Source organism: Ascaphus truei, chromosome 9 (assembly GCF_040206685.1).
Source record: "Ascaphus truei isolate aAscTru1 chromosome 9, aAscTru1.hap1, whole genome shotgun sequence".
Taxonomy (NCBI): Eukaryota; Metazoa; Chordata; class Amphibia; order Anura; family Ascaphidae; genus Ascaphus; species Ascaphus truei.
The window spans coordinates 40,483,105-40,506,684 of record NC_134491.1 but is presented as its reverse complement, the minus strand read 5'-3'; positions in this window follow the sequence as shown (position 1 = coordinate 40,506,684).

Below are 23,580 nucleotides of genomic sequence, written 5' to 3'. Positions count from 1 at the left end.
ATCTCAATTGACAGATCTGTTTTACTGGGTTCAAATCTTCTGATATAAAAGCTTGTCTGCTAGGAATGAAGCTTTCAAGGTGGCAACTAAGACACAGACAGGACTAATGTGTTGTGACATCTGTGGCATTAATAAACAATCAAAGAACCGAGTCTGCAAACCACAAAAGTATATTTAAATGTGTGGCACAGAATGTCTGTCATTTTAGCAACTCGTATGGTAGGAACACAAAATATAACAGTAGCCTACCCAAATCTATCCAGGGACCGGTCACGGAACCAAAACTTAAAGAGAAGGAGCGGCTCACCGAGTAAAAATACTGACTGGCACTGAGTTTGGGGAACCTGGTTCAATTCCCAGTGTCGGCTCCTTGTGACTTTGGGCAAGTCACTTTATCTCCCTGTGCCTCTGGCACCAAAAACATAGATTGTAACCTCCACGGGGCAGGGACCTGTGACTGAAAAAATGCCTCTGTAAAGTGCTACGTAAAACTAGCAGCGATATACAAGAACAAACTATTATATACTCCGTCAATTAGTAGAGCTGATGTCCTCAAGTCAAAATTACAAGGTAACTAGATATTATTCACGACAAAGGGATGTGTGCACACAATGTGTGAATGAGTTATGAATCCAGTGGAATTTCTCCTTCGTTTGCAGTTCTTTGCCCTGCTTCAACAAGTGATCAGGAAATTCAAGATATTGGGGGTGGGCAGAAGCCATTTTGATGGTCCAGAAGGACTTTGTAAATAGAACCTACACGATGTCCATAGACGAACCTTGGATTCTATGCCTATTCTCATTAACTCAGTGTCCTGTCTGTCGTCAGAATCTGAACAGCTTCAGAGGAATTATAATCATCTAGGTTTTTCCTCAAGTGATATTAACCCTGATCCAGAACGCGCACAACGTTGAAAGTACTACGCGATTTAAAAAGCCTTTCTGTTTGTGCACAAACAGGTTCCATTTCAAAAGAAACATCTTGTAATATCGTAATTTTTCTTGAATGCCTGAATAGGGGATCCTCACAATAGTTCTCTGAAGGTACAAGCCTTAAGTGCACTTCTATACAAGCCAATAGTACTAGACTAATACATTTATGCTGTCAGGAATAAAAAAAAAATAATGTTTAGAAATCCAATTCTGCCATGGAATCTCTATCTAGTGTTCAATGCATTATCACCACTTTACATCTGTCAGTATTAAAATATTGACTTTTGAAAGGCATCTTTATAACAGTCCTATTAATGAGAAGGTGGTAAGCTGGGTGCCTTAACTGATGATCCACCCTATTTTGTGGTCCAGCAGGAGAAAAAGTACTCCCAACAATCCAACATCTCGTGGTACATCCCAAAGAATGCCGTAAAGAACATTTCTACAATCGATGAAAAAAATGGTAAAGGAATTCCATTTATATGTACAATATGTACAACGCTTAAAGGATTTCAGGAACTTTAGTATGTATGTATGTATGTATGTATATATGTGTATGTATATATATGTGTATATATATATATATATATATATATAAAATAGAAGATCTATACAGGATGTCTATTGGGGTATGAGAAGCCAGTCACCGATTTAAGTTTTGAGCCTACGCCACTAGGGCATTAGCAGCCTTATTTACAGAAAATACATTTTACTTACCGATTAATTTCGTATCACTCCAAGGGCGTGCATGCTTTGTCCCTTCTCTTAGGTTCTATAGTAGATGTTTCTTTATCTATTTTTTGTATCTGTCCTCTTCTATTAATTTTCTGAGAGGTTGGCTAGATGAACACAGGTGAGAAGAGACTCGGCTGCCCTGTCCTAACCAATAGTTGGTAGGGGCCTAATAACCCCACAGTCATGCATTAACATTGAGAGAAATTAAATTAGCCTTAAGGAAAAATGTTACTTGTTTTGCAGCCCATTTAAATATAATTCAGCTAAGGATATGTTCTTATAGCAGAGCCTGTAAAACTTTAACATGATTATAGAAAGATCAGGCGTACACTTGTGTATTGTATGTTTTATGTAGAATTGTTCAGTCTACCTCTCCAGGAAGTCTGCACATAGAATGTTACAAGTGCGTCCTACAGACTTTTTGTTTTTAAACCTCTTTTCCTAATTGTGTTTAATTGTAGGTGGGAAGCGGCGGGTCCCTGGAGCTGAGCCTTGTTAATATCGGCTGCAGGGACACCCTCCTCCCGAGATGCTTCCCGGGGAAGGCGCCACTGCCTCCACACTTCCTGGGGAAACCAAATAAAGGTTTTATATCTTCAGCGTCACACAAGCCTATAGGAAAGAGATCTGTCTGGGTGGGGGGTTTAACTACCTGAAAGTACCGGCAGTACTACAAATAATTTCTATTAGAAAATATAATGAACAATTTGGAAACTCCCAAATGTAACTCCAGTGGGTTAAGGGTAATGAAGATAAAAAAGGGTATTTCAAAAGGTTTTAAGCTGCTGGTACAGACCGCTAGTAACTGAAACGCGAGTGGGTGTAGTTAATCTCTATGTGGGGGGTGTGAGAGAGATTAGCCGAATCATGTAATATTCCAGTTAGTGCAAATACGCTTCCATCAGGTGTTCTGCTCAGCCGGATAGTTGAATGCATGTAAAAGACGTTTCACCCGTTGAGTTCATTTAGATAGCACCGCCCACAGAAGACGCCATAGTCACGTCTGTTTATAAGTGGGTGTGACGGTAGAGGCAATGTTGCCCGCATGTTAAAAGTTAAGCCCACCCATTGCCCCTACCTGGCAAGATGGATGCCAAGGTTCTGGCATAATATCCCATCTTATTGTGGCCAAAATAGCCAGCTCGTATGTGTCAATGTATTCTGTAATGTTTATTCCCCATGTGTAATGTAATGATAGATTTCTATGTCTCCGTTGTGTGCTGGGGTGGTAATTCACTTATTAGCTGGATATCTAAATGTGGAATGGGGGAAGTGCTTAGGACATTGTAGGAGTGGGGAGGGATGTTTCCTATGGTCTGGGGAATGTTGACTCTTAGAAGCGGAGCCTTTGTTCATCCCAGATTCTCTGAGGCACCTAACTGCTGTAGGTATCGGATCATTCTTGGGAACTGTTGCTGGGTCTTGGCCCTGTCGGCACGATCCCCATTGGTCAGTTTGTATTTGCCACTTTTAGGCCCGCCCCTGTGGGCTGTCGTAGTACTACTGTCACAGGGATTGGTCCATCACTGGTGAGCCCTCGTTCTGTGATTGGCCAGCACGTAGCATCCCCATGTTCCATGCTTCCAGAGAGGGAATCACAGTTTATCTTGACTTTGGTTAGTTGGTGTATCTCCGAGGTTTTTGCCAGACACGCGAGGCCGAAGTTTGATATTCTCTGATTAGCATCCCGAGGTGTTGAAGTACCAAAGATCAACGGAGAGTAGAAGCTGACCTAGGTAAGCTTATTTAAGTGACTCCCAGCACCTATTAAGCTAGGATCCTCGTTCCCCAATAACCCCGGTTTTCCTCGAGTTTGCTCATTTAACCTTTGTATAGTGTTGTCTTTTGGCTCTGGCCAAAATAAATGTGTTATTGAATTCGTCTGTTCTGTTCTGGTCTCCCGTAACCATTGTGAGGGGTCTTAGTGTTTAATATTGACCTGAGAACATATAAATTCACAATGGATATACAATCTGCATCAATTTAGTTCTAGTCATCTTTAGCCCCATTTGGAGCTGGGTCTACACTTGATTGCAGCATTAGGGTAGGTCCCCGCTGCCTACTGCAGCGCACACTATGGCGGGCGCTGCAGGGTCAAGAGCCGCCCCTCAATGGGGCCGGGCCCGCTTTCTACCTTGCCCGCCGCGTTGTGTGAACGGATTTCCCTGAAGACAGGAAATCTGTGCTCACAACTCGCGATGGAGCACTGGCCACGCCCACCTGCGGTTCAGCCAATGAGGGCGAACCTGCTGGGTGATGTCATGACTGCGCCCCCACCACTTTCCCCGTGCAGCTTACTGCAGACCAGGGAACTCCGCTGCACGCGTCGGCAGCCTGGCAGGCGCGCGTGCAGCGGCGACACCCGGGCCTCAGCCTTAAAGTTAATGCTACACTGCACCCAAATGTTTAATATTGTATTTTAAGGCAAGATTTTTGAATGCACAAGTAGTTTTATAGTTCTAGTCTTAACCATTTTGTAAATCTTAAATGTGTTAAAATATTTTTAGTTGTACTTGGCATTTGCAGAGAAATATGATGGCTGCTTCCAAAACAACAATTACAAAGTTATATTTGGCATTGTCATAAACCAGGAATATTTTAGCTGCATAGAAGTTATCTGTAATTTAGTGACCCGATGCTAGCTATCCCATTAATGTTTTAGAATAGATTTTTCTACATAAAGCAATTTGGAAGTCGGTACTTTTTATGAAGACGTACCCAGTAATCAGTATTATGTATTCTTTGAAATATGAATATTGCATGAATATAACAATATTGTCTGAACCTCTAATACTGTAAAATATTTCCAGCTTGAAAAAAGTACTGTAGATTTCATACAACTTATTTTGATCTTTTTAATAATGCCAGAATGTGTGATGTATGTCTCTATGCTTCCATAGCACGTGTCTATTGACATAACATTTGAAATGTCATTTGACCTTGAATGTTGACCTTTCTTAAAAAGCAATACCATAATGATAAAAACATCTTAATGGTTTACAGCTGACTTGCCTGATACTAAAGTATTTGATGTGCAGTAGAATCAGGTAACTGTCTAGAGAAAAGTGTTGTATAGTTCAACAATTTCCTTAAACAATTGTTTGTTTCTAGTGCACAGATTTGTTCAAGTTCATTGAAGCCAATTATCTCAATATTGCATGTGTGTCTCCCTGGCAATAACATGCAGTCCTAAGGCATTTAAAACATATAAAATACTTTTTGTGCATAAAGATCCTGAATTATTAAAGCTGAATGGTATATTAGATCATGTATCCTTGACTAATATGATTTCTCAAAATGACTTTGGCAGTGGAATGGATTAGGGGAAGTTTTAGAACTTTCTTTGAGAACAAGTTTCAAAATTGATTTTCAGATTCAGTTGGAGCTTTGGATTATTCCTAAATTAAGGCCCCAGGCAGTAGAAAAATAGATATTCTAATGCAGCTGCTACAAAGAACAAATAAAATGTTCTTCCTTTCCTGCAGATCATGTCTTCTCTGGCACACAGCTAGCTTACTAACGTTTGCATTGTATGGTGCCTGGTGCTTTGTGCTTTGCACACACTTGGCACATGCTATGGTCCTTGTTTGCATTTTCTGTCTGCAGTGAAGCTGTTAATAATGAGATTGATGATAAAGTTGTTGAGAAGAGACAGTTGGAGAGGGCTGCTCTCCATGAGTGACAGAGGGCATGCCCTGTTTTCACAGCCAAGAACGCCGCCTCCAGCAGAGAGCCGACAGTGCCTGGACACTGTGCCAAGACTGTTAGGAGCATGAGGAACGACAAGCCTTCAGTATCTCTATTAATACCAAGCTTCTGGATTAATGAATAATAATTTTCAACCCTGTACTTTGTACATTCTAGACAACCTGGGTTCAACAACCTACGCCCAACGCCAGGTTGATATGGCTTGAGCATACTATGAAAACACTTGCATTGTCCATGGACATTTTAGGGGGCGACAGGAACATTTTGTGCATTTCTTGTATTGACACGGAGGTATGCACCATAAGTCCGCTTCCAAATCTTGGGATGACAGGGTTGGAATAAAAGAGATTCCCAGATGGACGGAGGCGTTCAGTGTTCGAGCCACAGGTCTGGCTGATAATTTTATTCAGCCACAATCAAGGAATGGCAACACTTATGCAGCATCCGCTAGTTTTTGTCCATATGTCAATGTTGTTTTATCTATTCTTTCCAACTTATGCTGTCCATGTGCTTTCTGAATATATATGTATTTTCCATGTATACATATAGAAATTATTAAAGCAGAATTTCATAAATTCACAGAACGTGCCATTTTTACTCCTGAATATTAATGTTTCATTACAGTGTGATGCCAAGTAACATAGTTTGAGTTTTCTCAAAGATTGCAAGGTATGCTACTTTGACGGAGTAGTGCCCAAACCCTAGTTCCACAAAGAAGTAGGCACATGTTTATGGATGGATGTCATATTAGGTAGGCAGTAACTGTGAATATAGTTTTCCTTGCGTGACGAAAGGCGCAGTGTACGTGTCTTTTAAAATGGAACAGATATGTTTTAGGTGATGGGATGCAGTTACTAATACAGTTACTCTGTAATCTTGGTGACATCTTGAGGCAAGGTATGTGTCCACATTATGGTTGTGAGTTCCTAAACACTAATCAGTTCGAAACATTTTCCATTTTTAGTATTTAAAACCTTTTTTATAATGGATTTTACTATAATATTCTAGGGCTCTAATTAAACAAGAAAACTACCCTCTATGCCTAAGGATACACTGGGGAGTAGGGGTGCAGTGGTCCATAGCAGTTCACTTTCTGCAAACAGAAATCCTCCTAATCTGGGAGACTGAAACAGAGGGACACACGGAATAAGAAGCCAATAAAACTGTTAAGCACAACAGATTTTTTGTGATCAGCCTCCGTGCCAAAAATGAAAAAATAAAAGCAGCAAAGAGGTTAAGGTAAAGAATAAAGGTACCTGTTCCCCGTTGTAGATTGCTATCTGGAACCTCCTCTCCTTTACTTTGCAGTGTATCATTCACGTCACATCAATATTCATTGATTAAACGTTCTTCAGATTTACAGAACTCTTGATACATTATCATTTTCCTGCAGAAAGAATATAACATACACAAATATTGATTTGTCTGTACTGGGAATATATGAAACCAGTAACTTTGAGCAGGACATCACAGATTACTTATTTGAATAGCAAACTTGGATTCGATACATTTACCCAACATCTGCAGTGTTAATAAGTGGAACATTCTTTGCATACAGGACATTAACCCCTTAGCACTCACAGAACGGCACGTGTGTTTTAAATATATGATCTGAAAATGCTATTTTTATTTACTGAAGTGTGTGTGCACATGTACGGTGTACACATTAATTTTCGGGGTAAGTGCATTAGTTATTCCTAAAAATAAATAAATGAAAAAAAGTGGTATGGACAGTTTTTCCTGAGTGGATATTTGTGGACCATGGATTAAGTGAATGCATCTGGCAGTATTATACAAGCATTTGGAATCTATATTGAGTACTGTACAGTGGTTACCTCTCTGAGACAGTTAAAATTGCTAAAAATCTGTATGCATGCAAAAAAAGTACATGTATTTCCAATAAGTCTGTTAAGTTTATCAGATGACAGAATGCTAAAAAAAGAAATTATTGGCAAAGTAGTGAAAACCTAAAGCACAAAACGCTTTATTGAGGGGGGTTTGTGAGAAGCAACTATCAAAGAACAGGTTAATGGAAACAAACTTTTCAAAATCTGTACTTTGAATGGACTGGTGCACAGTATTAAATGGGATCCCCAGCAAAACGAAAACAAATGTAATAGTGAATGCTCAACTTCAAACAGAACAGTAAATATTACAAAATAGAAATAGAGGCTGCTTTTGATCATTCCTGTTTCATTTACGCAACTACAGTAGGCTGCAGTGGCTGAAACGTTGCATACTATGCAATAGGAACTGTCAATACCATCTTAGGTTGATATTTAATTTAACACACACACACACACCATATTTACATTGTGTCACAGAACAAAATGATCAAATTACTTATATATTTTATTTGTACTTGTATTGTTTTTTGGCATTTCTGTGGGAAACACAAGCATCAAAGCACAAAAACGGCATGTTCTTTATTAAACATTTGTAATGATTAAACACAATTGTGTGTACCACTGTCCTTACTAAGGATCATTTTATGTGTTTTAAAATACTCAGTTTATTTTAACGTTCACCTAAGAAGTACTGTCAGGGTAGCTGTAAATGTAAAAATGTATAGGCACGTTTTAATCCAGAGAATAGTGCACTCCCAATACTGAAAGAACGGCCACAAGTGCTCAGCACCCACATTCCTGTGCAACAGGCCAGACCTCCAACAGTCCAACAAATAACAGTAGTGGCAGATCGGTGGTCTTTACAAAAACTATCAGCCTGCACAATAAATGTATAGTTTGTGTGAAGACCACCGGACTTCCACTCTTACTATTAGAGGGGCCCCATGGCAGTGCTACGTCACCGCGTGTGGCACTCGAGGGACCCATGGCAGTGCTACGTCACCGCGTGTGGCACTCGAGGGACCCATGGCAGTGCTACGTCACCGCGTGTGGCACTCGAGGGGCCCATGGCAGTGCTACGTCACCGGGTGTGGCACTCGAGGGGCCCCATGGCAGTGCTACGTCACCGGGTGTGGCACTCGAGGGGCCCATGGCAGTGCTACGTCACCGGGTGTGGCACTCGAGGGGCCCCATGGCAGTGCTACGTCACCGGGTGTGGCACTCGAGGGGCCCATGGCAGTGCTACGTCACCGGGTGTGGCACTCGAGGGGCCCATGGCAGTGCTACGTCACGGTGTGGCACTCGAGGGACCCATGGCAGTGTTACGTCACCGCGTGTGGCACTCGGGGGGGCCCATGGCAGTGTTACGTCACAGGGTGTGGCACTCGAGGGACCCATGGCAGTGCTACGTCACCGCGTGTGGCACTCGGAGGGCCCATGGCAGTGTTACGTCACAGGGTGTGGCAATCGAGTGGCCCATGGCAGTGCTACGTCACCGGGTGTGGCACTCGAGGGGCCCCATGGCAGTGCTACGTCACCGGGTGTGGCACTCGAGGGGCCCATGGCAGTGCTACGTCACAGGGTGTGGCACTCGAGGGACCCATGGCAGTGTTACGTCACCGCGTGTGGCACTCGAGGGGCCCATGGCAGTGCTACGTCACCGGGTGTGGCACTCGAGGGGCCCCATGGCAGTGCTACGTCACCGGGTGTGGCATTCGAGGGGCCCATGGCAGTGCTACGTCACAGGGTGTGGCACTCGAGGGGCCCATGGCAGTGTTACGTCACCGGGTGTGGCACTCGGGGGGCTGATGGCAGTGTTATGTCACAGGGTGTGGCACTCGAGGGACCCATGGCAGTGCTACGTCACCGCGTGTGGCACTCGGGGGGCCCATGGCAGTGTTACGTCACAGGGTGTGGCAATCGAGTGGCCCATGGCAGTGCTACGTCACCGCGTGTGGCACTCGAGGGGCCCATGGCAGTGTTACGTCACAGGGTGTGGCAATCGAGTGGCCCATGGCAGTGCTACGTCACCGCGTGTGGCACTCGAGGGACCCATGGCAGTGCTACGTCACCGGGTGTGGCACTCGAGGGGCCCATGGCAGTGCTACGTCACCGCGTGTGGCACTCGAGGGGCCCATGGCAGTGCTACGTCACCACGTGTGGCACTCGAGGGGCCCATGGCAGTGCTACGTCACCGCGTGTGGCTCTCGAGGGGCCCATGGCAGTGCTACGTCACCGGGTGTGGGACTCGAGGGGCCCCATGGCAGTGCTACGTCACGGTGTGTCACTCGAGGGGGCCCCATGGCAGTGCTACATCACTGGGTGTGGCACTCGAGGGGCCCCATGGCAGTGCTACGTCACGGTGTGGCACTCGAGGGGCCCCATGGCAGCGCTACGTCACTGGGTGTGGGACTCGAGGGGCCCCATGGCAGTGCTACATCACCGGGTGTGGCTCGAGAGGGGCCCCATGGCAGTGCTATGTCACGGTGTGGCACTCGTGGGGGCCCCATGGCAGCGCTACGTCACTGGGTGTGGGACTCGAGGGGCGCCATGGCAGTGCTACGTCACAGTGTGGCACTCGAGGGGCCCCATGGCAGTGCTACGTCACCGGGTGTGGCACTCGAGGGGCCCCATGGCAGTGCTACATCACCGGGTGTGGCACTCGTGGGGGCCCCATGGCAGTGCTACGTCACCGGGTGTGGCACTCGAGGGGCCCCATGGCAGCGCTACGTCACTGGGTGTGGGACTCGAGGGGCCCCATGGCAGTGCTACGTCATAGTGTGGCACTCGAGGGGCCCCATGGCAGTGCTACGTCACCGGGTGTGGCACTCGAGGGGCCCCATGGCAGTGCTACATCACCGGGTGTGGCACTCGTGGGGGCCCCATGGCAGTGCTACGTCACCGGGTGTGGCACTCGAGGGGCCCCATGGCAGTGCTACGTCACCGGGTGTGGCACTCGTGGGGGCCCCATGGCAGTGCTACGTCACTGGGTGTGGCACTCGTGGGGGCCCCATGGCAGCGGTACGTCATCGGCTTTCTGCTCGTTTTCGATGGGAGTTTACGTTCTGCGTTCCTGTGGAGCAGAACGCGATCTGTCCGGAAGAGGAAGACTTCATTTAGCCTCATTAGTGATGTTGGAATGACAAGATCACTTATTAACACTTTCAGTGCAAGAAGGTTGTGCCACTTTCATGGCCACGGGTCATCCAGCACTTCCGGATTAAAAAAAAAAACTAGCAATGACACATGGTGTACCACGTGAGGGCCCCTGGGGTGGTACTTTTTTTTGACGTACACTGTACATCCATTGGGCCTCAGAAGGGCTTAATACGACCTCCAACAAAGCAATTTACTTCTATTCAACAGAAATGTGTCCCCGTTTTAGAAAAAGAAATGGAGATGTAATTATTAGCTCTGATAATGTAACCTACGACAACCTTCAGAATATACATATATATACACATATCATAGCTCTGCGTTTAATGTTTGTGGGTGTAAGGAAAGAGAAGCTCATGAGTTGCGGTCGTCATTGTTTTATTTTCCGCACTTTGAATTTCATGAACAGGTGCTTGACTATAATTTTTGTTTTGTTTTTAACTATTCAGTTCTGGAAGACTTAATAGCCTGGTGGCTAAATTGAGTCTATAAAGCTTATTTTGTATATATTTAGAGAGAAGTTCATTTAGGGATTAGGGAATGTGTCTTGTATATGCGCCATTAAGCATAGCACATCTGCCACTGAGCTGGGAATCGAGAGAACATTGAGGAAACTTACAAAGGAATCTTTTTGTTCATTCAGACATGCTCAACATAAAGGTTTTTACATACTGCAGGGACTACATCTAAGAGAGGAAAATTAAATCCAGAGTCAAGAGCCAGAGGTTAAGGTTTGAAAAATCTATTTTACCTCTGTATGTCTTCATGAAATACTAAAAGTGGGTCAATGACATTGCCAATAGAAATGGAACATGCTTGTCCGACGTCAAGAAAAAATCCTCTGGGCTCAACTTGTAAAACTTGCAAGTATCCTTTTAGTGTTTTCCCTGAGAATACATAGGTAAGCTCTGGTTCTAAAAGAAGAAAAGGAGAGGAAAGCGCTGGAAACGTTCTTGAATACAGGAAAATATATTTTCATAATAAAAAAAACCATGTATGTCTTTATTTATATAGCGCCATTAATGTACATAGCGCTTCAAAGCAGTAATACACGTGACAATCATACAAATAACACATAATACAAATAACACATAATGGGAAGGGCTCCAGACATAAACGCAACATTTAGGAAAAGGAGGTCTGCTCTGAAGAGCTTACAATCTAACATGTCAGTTTAACGCCTTTCATGGTCCTACTGTTTGTAAAGAGGTCAATATAAAAATATTACATTCTCCAAACCGTTAAGCCACTTAATGGTAAATTAACCTAACATCACGTTAATAGCTACGGTGTATGTTCAAAGGGCAACAACAAAACGTTAATCTATCTCTTATAAAGAGCATAGCCTTAACTACAACGCTCTTTAGTGATAATGAGATGCAAATATGGCTTTACCATAACATTGCATAGCCACTAAATGCCATTAACGTGGGGGCCTAACAAGACATTGGGTCACACATAAACTTGGCATCGCTGCCACCCAGACACTGATATCGGGGTTTTGTTGCGCCTGGGTGGGTGTAACGCCACAGTTCTAATCAAAAGAACAGCATTATTTCCCTCTCCTCTAATTCATCACACGCTCTATTTCAAGGCCTGTGTCGGAGTAACACCAAGACGGACACAATGTCACGTTTAGAGGAGCGCGCAGTATTATGCTACAATTACGTGACGTTAAAACTATGCTAATGAGGCGTAGTTCGGATGTAGTTTTTGCATGTAATCCTGGAACCGCAATGTCGTTCCTGGTTTGGGTAACGTCCTGCTATGAACGCTGATTTATTGGAGCTTTGAGCATCTGTCCCTCAATGTTGATATATAGGTCAACTCTTTAGTGGGGAAGTTTGGGGGTTTCATCTAACATGATTCTTTGGTCAGGTAATCGCCTAGATACCATAGTACCTGTTCTCTATCAAACATGAATCGACAAATTTAGCAGGAAAACTAAAATGATACATAAGGGAGTAAAGAAGATTGAAAGATATACAGAAATGAATAGTTCTCAGGATTGGGAACACCAGTAAGAAACTATTTCATTTCTATGTATGAACATTTTTACTCATCACTTTACAGAATTAGTAGGACAGTACAGGGAGATAATACAGAAATATACCGTGCCATGTGCATTAAACAGGAAGTTAGAGATTCCTGGCCCCACAGAGTTTACAATCTTTACGTCTTTCTGCTAATTTGCATATTCAGTTATTTGCCATATTTTATTCTGTGAACTAAACCATGAGATCAGATTATGGGCCAAATAATTTATTCACAATATTGTAAGTGAGAAGCTGTTTTACTATTTAGTAACAAGATTTGTAGTAGAAGGATGTGTCTGAAATAAAAAAAAAAATAAGATTAATAGTAACTTCAGCTCGGAACATAAATGTACACAGAAAAATCACTTTGAGAATAATATAATAGGTTCTATTACATAACTACACATTTAACCATTTACGTGCCGAAGAGCCTCATGATTATAATGGTGCAGGTGAAATCTGACAATGTGTAGCTGCATAAACGTCAAATACATTAACATTATTTATTTATTTATAAAATGTTTTACCAGGAAGTAATACAGTGAGAGTTACCTCTCGTTTTCACGTATGTCCTGGGCACAGAGTTATAATGACAAATAATACATGGTTACAAATACAGTTACATACGTGAACAGGGTATACATTATATACAATACATTGCATGCACAGTTAAAGAAGATGTATATTATAGGCGTATGAAACAGTTACAGATCAGATTAAAATGTGACACAGCTTTAGTTTTGAAAGAATTTAATCTGGTGGTGTGTAAAGGTTTGTGTTTAGAAGCCTCTTGCAGTAATGGACATTGTCTGCTCATTTCTTGCACAGACCTACAACCAAGATAATAATAACTTTTTTCATATAGCACTATTCTTCCAATGAGACTCAAAGCGCTGGCCAATTACAATATAGTGAGAGTTACACAGCGCTGCGTTTAGGATTTTGCAGGCGCGGTTCCCGCACGGACGACCTTACAGTCTGAGAGACTCTTCCAAGGTCAAACGAGGTCACACAAGGAGCTGGCACAACTGAACCAAGCATCAAAGTCAGCGCTTCCAATCAATCCTCTGCTTCAGCAAACTTTACATTTAATATTATTATTAGCACATTTTACCTTCGATTTGGTGTAATTGAATATATATTAATTCCAAATAAAATAAATGTAACGACTTGAATAACCTTTGAAGAATAATCTAGAGAAGTGGAGAATTATTAATGTATCCAGAAAGAGACCTTTCCCCAACGTGCTGAACACATTGCAATACTCCACGTCCACTGGCACCCCTGGGATTAAGGCCCCAGCAGCTAATAGGATCATGGTGAGGTGGGGATCCATTTCTCTTGTACTTTCCATTCGTGTTTCCCCTCCAGTTATAGAAATGAGTGTTTTGTGATAAGGTTTGGTCATCACTCACCAGACAAGTGAAAACGGGAGACACCCACACATTTAAAATTAACCCTCTTTCTTTTGGTTACAAATTACAATTATACAACTCTGTTCTTCTTGGATTTAATTTCAAGCCCTGAAAATAGACATACTGCAGCCTAAATTAATACTGAGCATTACTACACCATTGTCTAAAGTTTCTTCTACATACTGTACCTAAGAAACGCAGAACAGAAAACTGGAGTTCTGCTTACACACACCGCTAATATCCTTACTCTCTAACTCATTTATATACCACAAAGAAGACGCCTATTCTTGGGAGAATAATCCTGCTTGTCGTTTTTGTGTGTTAGAGGACAGTATTGATAGCAAAACATAATATAATTGTGACGGACATTGCAATTATTTGCTAGGAAATGTTTAAATTACATAAGGAAATGCAATAATTAAGTATATAGTGATCTTGAAGATATAAGATAGTCCTGCGTATTCAGTTTCTGCTACAGCATTAAATCCCTTTCCACACATGCTAACACCACCAAACCAAGCATCCCATTCACCTCTGCAGTGCCACATGAGTTAGAATATTTAACACCAGCTTTTATCCAAAGTACTAAGGAAACTCAAGTGCATGAGATGCAGCTCAGAGAAATTCAAGCCTGTCCTAGAAGTGGCGTTTTACTTACAGTATGAGGGATGTGAAGATAACATTGTATTTCCACTATTTTCTGTCAAACTGCAGGTGTCACTGTTAGATCTAAAATAAAGGGTTTAACGAACTGCTATGAAAAAGGGTTCATCGTTTTAATTTAGTCACATTTTTAATACACTAATACGGGAGTTGGAAATGTGTTTCCTTTTTCTTCAAGGAATCAGTGGGTCAGAATATGGGCTTTGCCCTGTGTACACAACCTGCGCATTTGTTTTAGGATTGAGGTGAGCACTTTTGCATTGTGAAGTATTGCGTGAACCAGTAATGCTGAATCCGGTGGAATATTTTGAGCTATTTTTTCCACACAATGTACAAGGTTAGAAGATCGCAGAATGTGATCGGTACATCTGGGCCAGTTCAGTTGTTTATTTCTTACAATATTTGCAGATTTGCAGCCGTTTCTTCCATTGAGAAAAGAGGGCGAGAAATGCAGAACGGTGTGAATCTGACCTAATTGTCTGGACCGATTTGAATAACTTTAATCCTATTTACTGAGCAATGGCACAAGGAAACTCACATGTGCCTAGTTTTGCGGCATTTATTAGCAGACCATTTCCAAACATACACGGTTGTGAGGTCGAGTCCATGCAGGTGTACACCACGAACGGCTGATTTCATCCATCACATGCCAAGCATATGGGAATATTTACAGTTATTTGCAATTATCTTGGAAATCATCACGCATAAGTAGGCAACAATCTCAGAATACATATATGGAAAGATCTGACAACCCAGCTCATCTTTGAATATTTATGTTACTTTTCTAATGAAACAAACAAAAAAAAATCTAATTTAGAAATCTGTTTAAAAGCGAGATTTTGCGTGCATGTCAAGTAAAGATCAAGCCCGAAACAGCAGCGCACCACACAATGATAGTGTGGTTACTTGTTCGTATAGTGTAGGAACGCTGGAATGCTTCTTGTGGTTCGGATTAAAAAATGGCTTATTGAAAGCTTTTTTTATGCAAGATATTTATAGCAGAAATACAATATTCTCATTAAACACCAATCTTCACAGCTTGCTATTCCCCACCTGGATCCCATGACTTGGAAGCTAGCAGCCTGCTAAATGACACTGATTAGCACACTATGTTAACATTTATGAGACTCGGTGGATTTTCTTTTGATGGTTCTGCAAACATCACATTTACACAATTATAAACAATCTCAGGATCCCAGAATGATTTATTCTGATTTATTTATCTCATTTCAGAAATCTCTCTTCTGCTCCCAGGCCTGTATCCTGTGCCCCTTACATTCCCTTTGCATCAGGCCCATCCCTAGTGCCACCCTTAGGCAAGCACTAATAAGGCTGCCCCCCCCCCAACAAATAAATGTCCCCCAATTGTTTTCCCCTCTTAGGTAGGAAGCAGGGGGTATCCACAGCTGCACCCCATTAATTTCAGCACCGGGGACGCCTGCTTCCTGATATACCTGCTTAGGGGCTTTAAACCTGAGCAGGAGATCCCGGCAGCCCCTAGGGAGGTCTGTATCTCGGGAAGCAGGGGTCCCCTGAGCTGAAATTAACGGGGTTCAGCTCGGAGACCCCCTGCTTCAACACATCATGTATTAAAAAATACAAAAAAGAGGAAAGCAGCAGCGCTGTTACATTTTCCCTCTTGCCGCCCTCAGGGTAAGCCCAGGGAGGGACCGGCGTCCCCTGCTGACCAGGGTAAAGGCGCCATCCACATTGATCGCCATTTCTCTTACTTTAAGATTCTTGTCCTTTCCAAAGCGTTTTTTTATTTTTTAAATGTGAATACTTTACTGAAATATGAGGTGTCCGGGAGGTTAAAATGAAACTCTCCCAAGTCAGAGACCAGCGGTCCCAAGTCAGAGACCAGCGGTCCCAAGTCAGAGACCAGCGCAGTCTGCAGGTTATCAAGGATTTTCAACATTAGAAATACTTTTTTTATTTTTTTTAAAAGGGCAGGATATGCTCAGGGAGAAAAATACTATTATTTAAGTATCGCTCATAGGCTTCTGGGGGGTTTCTGCTTTAAATTACACAATCAAACTTATTAAAAAGTAACATAGATTTATTTTCCACTTCAAAAAGGTAATATTTATAATCCAGTATGAAGATTGTTCAGTTTTTTCGCACGTACTAAATTTGTCCTGTTTCTTCAGTTTTTAGCTTTTTCTCTGTGATTCGCCTGCAGTGCTGGTTGGTAAGGGGTTAATATTCAATGTGTTATGAAACTGGTCTCTGACTTCATATCCAAACACATATTCCAACAAACCATAGCAGTACAAAAGCACAATCAAAAACACTGCAATCCATCCATGTTCTTATTCCACATTATTCTCATCATATGGGCCAAAGATCGATTAAGAGGAACAGCAAGAAAAGTCCTGTCTGCTCAGTCCAACGGTTCCACAACCACTCACATATTTTACCTGTCATTTTTAATTACAATACCACATGGCAGCCCCAATGACTGACTTCTCGGTCCAGTCCTTTTAAACATTGCCTGGGTGTGAACCCCGCAGTCACACCCTATGTAGGGTGTGAACCCCGCAGTCTCATGTTCCCCATGAATCTCTTTTTTGGGGGTTATTCATTAAATTGCACAGAAACTTCTATTTAAGTCAATGTGCGAAACCAGATCGGCACTATCACAGCTGGATACATAACTACAGAGGTGCACTGACCCCTTGTGTTGGATTTGGTTCTAAAAATATGTTTTTCATTGTTTTGATTTTGTAATTACGGGAAAATGTGAATTGATGAAAGAAAATCATAGTGTCATGTAATCTAAAACACCAACACAGATAGGAGCGCTGTTACTGGTGCTGTTCTACCCAAATGCAAAGGATTTACTGGGATATAAAATGGGTTCGGGCAGAGAGGAGACAGGTCAGATGGTGGTGAAAAAATAACCCATGACCCTGCACCGTCATTTGATGCCGGAAACAGGGGGGGGGGGGGGGGAGGGGGGAGAGCAGGCAGGGGGGCGCAGACTGAAAGGTTTGTGCACCCCTGCGTTAATCTATTCAATCCCTTTGCTGCTGGGTGGATCAGCAAGGCAGTGAGAGTTCGTTTCAGTGACACCCAGTACGCCTCCAATTCCGTGAGTCCCGGAGTGTCCTGTGATACATTGCAAAGTGATGCACAGGAATTAAAAAGCTGCATCAACAAACATTAAGACTACTGCAATAAGATGGGGAGGAGAGCTTCTCTAATACTAAGAGTATGTAAAGGGCCTATGATGTGCTTTGCAACTTGCTGGATATGAAGCAAGAATTGTGTAACCCTGTGATTATTTTCCCATGCAATGAGACACACAGCTTAGCACGGCACCCAATACATTCATGTCATATTAAAATAAAAGAAGCACCCTGAATGTTTTAAGGCCCGTATCTGATTGAGGATGTCCTGTGTACACTGACCGAGGGGCGAATGCAAATCCTTGTTTTTAAACACCCAATGGTGAATTCTTATCATGGGGTTGGTGACAGTGTCGGAGCACATCACTGAATATTCATCGGCACCCGTGATCCTGGCATTTTCAGCATTCAGGTGAGTGGGGCGATTTGCGTCTTTAATCTGTAAGGCGCTCCGTCTTTATTCTGTTCTGCTCAGATCACAAAGCGTTAAGGGAATAGGAGATGAGAGAGGCAGAGGAAGAAAAGGAGCTGCAATCCACAAAGATCATTTTAGTGTCAAGTTAAACGCACACAAATAACAGATGATGATCTCTTTTATTGGACTAACATTTATCCAGTAATATCCACACGCTTTGCAAACCATTGAGGCCCCTCTTCAGGTGTTCATTTGAATAGAAATCGCTGAATGAGTGGTTTTATAATTGATCCCTTGAGTACTGAATGTGTACTGCTGTATAACCATCATTTTCCCAATGCTGATTTTTTTCTCTCAAATTGCTGCTCTGCAAAATTAGAATTTTGTGCAGTTTTGATGTGAACATTAACCTTTCATCTGCCAAAGACCTGTTATTATAATGGCCTAAGCAGAAACTGCAAGAACATGGAAGCGGAATAACGTCTCATAGGTTTTTACCTTTTCCAAAGCCGTTTTAAAACCAAATCTGGGATTAAAACAAGAAACAAAGAATTCCAGAGCAACATCCAATGTGACAAAAATACGCAGTGAAATACCTATATATCGCTTGAAAAAAGGGTAATTTAGTTAACCCTTTGGCCAAAGCGTATAAGCCTGCGAGCCACTTTCCAGGCATGACCATAATATCGCAGGCCCTAACACTAACTGGTTAAAATCCTTATTTACCTCTATAATTAGAGGAAGGATGGTCCTGGCATTGAACCTGTTGCAACCAGCTGCACGCTTTGGCCAAAGGATTAACTAAATTACCCTTTTTCAAGAGATATATAGGTATTTCACTGTGTATTTTTGTCACATTGGATGTTGCTCTGGACTTCTTTGTGTAACCCATGCCCCCCCCCCCCCCAGACATAGATGGCTATCTAGGGTGTAGTGAGGCTGGCTACGTGTACTTGGGTGGTGCGTTCCTGCTTGGAACAGGAGGGCCTGAGTCTCCCGCGTTGGTATTGGGGACAACAGGACCAGGCTTCTGGGGTAATTGCCTTCATTCTTTAGTGGTGCAGCGCCTCCATTCTCTATAAATCCCAGGGATGTGGGATAGGACTCTTATAGAGAAGACCCTGGTCCCAGGGGGAATGCTCCTTAACTCACACACAGTCTCTGGGTAAAATATCAGCAAGGTCTTTATTGTCTTGTAACATGGTGAGGTAGGTCACAGCAGTTCATGCAAAGTCAACAGTTCATAGGAAGCAGTTCTCCCTAATGTACAGGCCTGTTCTCTCCTCTCCTTCCCTCACAGTAGGCTTCCCAGCAGGATGGTCTGTGGGGGGCCTCAATACCCCTATGCCCACCTCAGAGGGTATCCTCTGGGTGGGGATTGATTCTCCCCCTCACCACCTTTGCTGGGTGAGGGGCATTGGTCCACTCTGCTGCTGCTCACTCTCCAAACTCATAGGTTGGTCTCCGAACTCTCTCTTCTGTACGAAGGACAGAACATCACTCCTCTCCTCCAACTCCTAGGACAGACAAGAACCAACTGTCACTGACAGGAACTGGCCACAAAATAGAGTCAGCCCTGTCCCTCATGATGTCAGCAGGACCTCCCCTCTGTCTAGGCCTGCACAGAGTCAGGGGGCCCGCCTCCATCACTCCAGGCAGGGCTTGAAGGGGGGAAAAACCCATGGTTACTACTGGCGCCTGCCCTTACCAGGGCTTACTCCAGTAGGAGAAGGATAAGTAGCCCGCTCTTATTTAGAGGGGCTACATTTGTTTCTTGTTTTATACAATTAGCCATGCCCAGTAGCACTCATTTTGACACTTATATACATATACAGTATATATATTGTGGTAATTTGGGGGGGTTTCTGAGAGCTTGCTGTGTATCTGTGTGTTAAAATCTGGGATTAACCCATTCAGTTTTAGAAGGATCTGCATGACATTGTTCTGCAATGTGTTGCATACCCCTCTGGTAGTGAAGTGGTTAAAAGTAGGGTAGGGTACTTGCAGTAGATCTAGGAATTGATACTCTGTTATTTGATAGTTATTTTTTAGTATAATGAACCATTTTGGGGGTTAAAAATGAAATGTCAGAAACATCACCTTTCAGTATCAATAACCATTCATTTGTCAGGCGAGTATGTGCAAACTAGGTTTTTGTTGCTTTGATTAGATTATTCTTTGCAAACTGCTCTGCAGAGGCCAATTGATGCATGTGACCCTACATTTTGTTAATTTCATAAAATCATTAGTTCCATTGTAATTAAGGTGCTCATTTGCATATACATGGACTCCTGCGTGTTCCTGTAAAGTTAGTTGCTTCTATCAGATTTATTCCCCCCCTAACCTTGGCTAGTGCACGAGGAGCGTACTCACCGATTCTCCGTGCTAAACTATTAACTAGTTCAAGCTGAAGATGCATTAGCAACTACCTAATTGTACCTGTCATTGAGTGAACAGTCCGACTTTACCCCCAGTGCTAGCTTTATGCAGAGGCGTACGCGCTGTGACGCGCATTTTGTGGGGTTAGAGAAGCTGCCATTACAATTGTTCTTCAATCTACATTAAAGCTAATTAATAATCATGTCTGCATCATAAGTATTGCTACCTTTGCTATGCAAGTTCCCTGTGTCAAGCAGTTTACAGATTTCTTGAGATTTGCTGCTAAATCATTTGCAGTAAATATGCCCCATTCATTAGAAATCTACCGCACGATTCCCTGCCTCGCTGTGAAGTCTCAGGCCGTGATTATAGTGAGCGCGACGGCGCCGCGCTTACTAGAAACGCAGTCTCACTCATCATTTACATCAGTGTAATGTCATCTAAATATCACTTTTTTTTGTAAAATTCCCGCAGATTAATGATTTTGGCTTTTACACCTGTGAGTTAGGATATGTACAAGTCACTTCCATTATCTCTTAATCATATATTTCCCTTTGGGATGGGTTTTGAATCCTTCTGGAAGCAAATAAGTTAAATAAATGTTAACAAATGGAACAGAACATTTTATGTAGAATAATTATTTCACTGTTATGCAAAAGATTAATATAATGTAAAGTTTTATTTTTCTTTAAACACGGATAAACGTCTAATTTGTGCTCCTGTGTGTTTCTGTCTTACCCCATGTAACCCGCCTCTGATGTTATAGTTATAAAAAGGTTTTTACAATCGGCAAAAAGTAAACAGGTTGTCACCGCGGGGTTAACAACATGCAAAGATATTGCAATGCAAGCTCCAACAACAAGCATGTCTGATATTTCCTACTGATTGAGCTGTCCAGTTGACTGGAAAGGGCTGACAGCCCAGCGGGTCCTGGTCAGAGTAGGGGAGCTCCCAGGCCAGCTGGTGAGGGAATGATGCTGAGCCAGGTAATTATTGCTTAGTGCATAGGGTAAAGCCTCAGAGAAAATGGTATACTAATGAAACACAAATGGGACATCTGTGTTCAGGAGTTCATTTAAGCATTGAAAACAGAACTTTGCCAAGAGTTTATGTACTTGTGTAAGCAAACAGACCTCTAAAATATATTGGAGTTGCTGTGAACTGGAATCAGTCACTATGTTCTTTGTTTGCGTAAGAATAGTTTATATGTTTATGTAACCCCCCTCCTAAAGGGTTACTAACATGACTGTTGTATGCTAGGTCCCACCCTGGGTTGCTATGGGGATCCAGATGTCACGCAGGGGTATTTAAGGAGGAGGGACTATTCTAGTAGGTTAGGTTCCAGGAGGACAAGAGGAGAGGAGCCTCGGAGAGAGTAGATCAGTAATGTTTCTAAAGTCATAGTATAGACTAGGCCCCCCTGTTTATTATGTTTGAAGATAGGGACAGTACCCGTTAAGTTAGGATCCCCAAAAGACGGACTGGAATCCAGAATTAGTAAGGAAAAGTAATACGACACGCCACAGCTGGCCTCAGGAAAGAGGGCTCCCGGTGGCTCAGACCTAACCGCGGATCTGCACTAACATTGCTCATCAGTCTGTAGGAAAGTGGCAGTTCTCAAACAGGCAAAAGGTATTGGGTCAAGAAAGAAAAGATTCCCCTGGGGGCCGAGTAATCGGATTAATACCGATGATGGTTCCGAAGCAAAAATGGGGGTCGGGTCCCACACTTACTCAGAGCAACCAAGTCAAAGTACCTCCATTTGAGTGGGCACTAATGGAAGCACCGTATTCATGTCTGTCTGCTATAAAATACAGTGCCACGTTATTAACACGTATGTGAGGTCCCTGTGCGTGGGGACACAAATAAATTACAGTTGTATTCCAAAAGTTCCTAGCGCCCATTTTTATACACCATAGCTACCTCATCGCCCAGCCGCCTGAATCCCGCCCCGGAGTCACGGTAATCCATGCTGAGTAGCCATACAATAGATACCGATGTTATCTCCCTAGGAGCCGGGCTGGGAGGGTTACATTTAATTGCTCTTTCAAAAGCATAAGGGCAAATACAACTAAATCTGCAACATAGAATATAACTTTTGTTAGAGAAACAGAAGCTTGTCATTCTGAAGATGAAATGATGGACGTTTGATCATATAACAGCTCATAGTACATTCTAAGTGGTGACTATTTTTATGACATCCCACAAAAAAAAAATGTTTCGGAAATATATTTTGTACTAAAAACGTGGATGTTGGGCTGTGAGAACATAGGATTTTATTTACCCGTTTCCTGTCATAGAGGCTTGCACTGCATTGTAATGTAGGCCGCCTGGCATTGAAAGAGTTAAAGGTACAATTCCACCTGTTTTGTATGTGTAACCCTCCCTACGTGGCTGCTAGGAAGGCTACATTAGTGTCTCTATTATCGGCTGCTCAGAAGGCCGTACCTTACTCAGGGTGCTGGATTCGTGCGGCTGGTCGATGAGTTAGCAAAGATAGAAATAATGGGCGCCAGGAACTTGTGTAGTACAGAAACATTCTTTATTTGTGTCCCCGGTTACTAGGGCTCTTCTCATATATGCAGAGTACATATTAGCACGGACACTCTTAAGAAGTCCCCCCCCAGGCTCATTACACACTGAGGAGTTGCTGACTTCTATTAATGGGCACGTCCCCGTTCTGCATAATGTCTGTAACGCCCTGTGACTATGGGCCCCTTCTTGGACCCTATCCGACTCAATATATTTAGAGGATCTACATCCCTTTCCTCTCTCTGAACTGCCACTTCTAGACAGACAAGGACTTGAGGCATGTGAGGCTCTGCCTGTAGAACTGATCGTATGACACCCAGGGCCCTCCTCATAGGGAGCGTTGCAGCATCCCGGCCTCCTCTTCTGTGGGGTTTACCTTGGCCATAACTCGTGACCCTCTCTAAAGGGTGCACTGGCCCTATCTAGAACATAATTAACGGGACTGGTCTATCCTATACACTGAGACAACTATTTACACTGAGGCACCTATCCTTTTCTCCTCCAGAACCTAGGGCCTCATGCAGTAAGCCCCAATAAAATCTCTTCGGCAAGTGTTGCTGATAGGCCTTTTTTTGGCGATTTGCCCTCGCAGTATTCAGTAAGGGCCGAATCCATGCCGATCCCTGCCGAA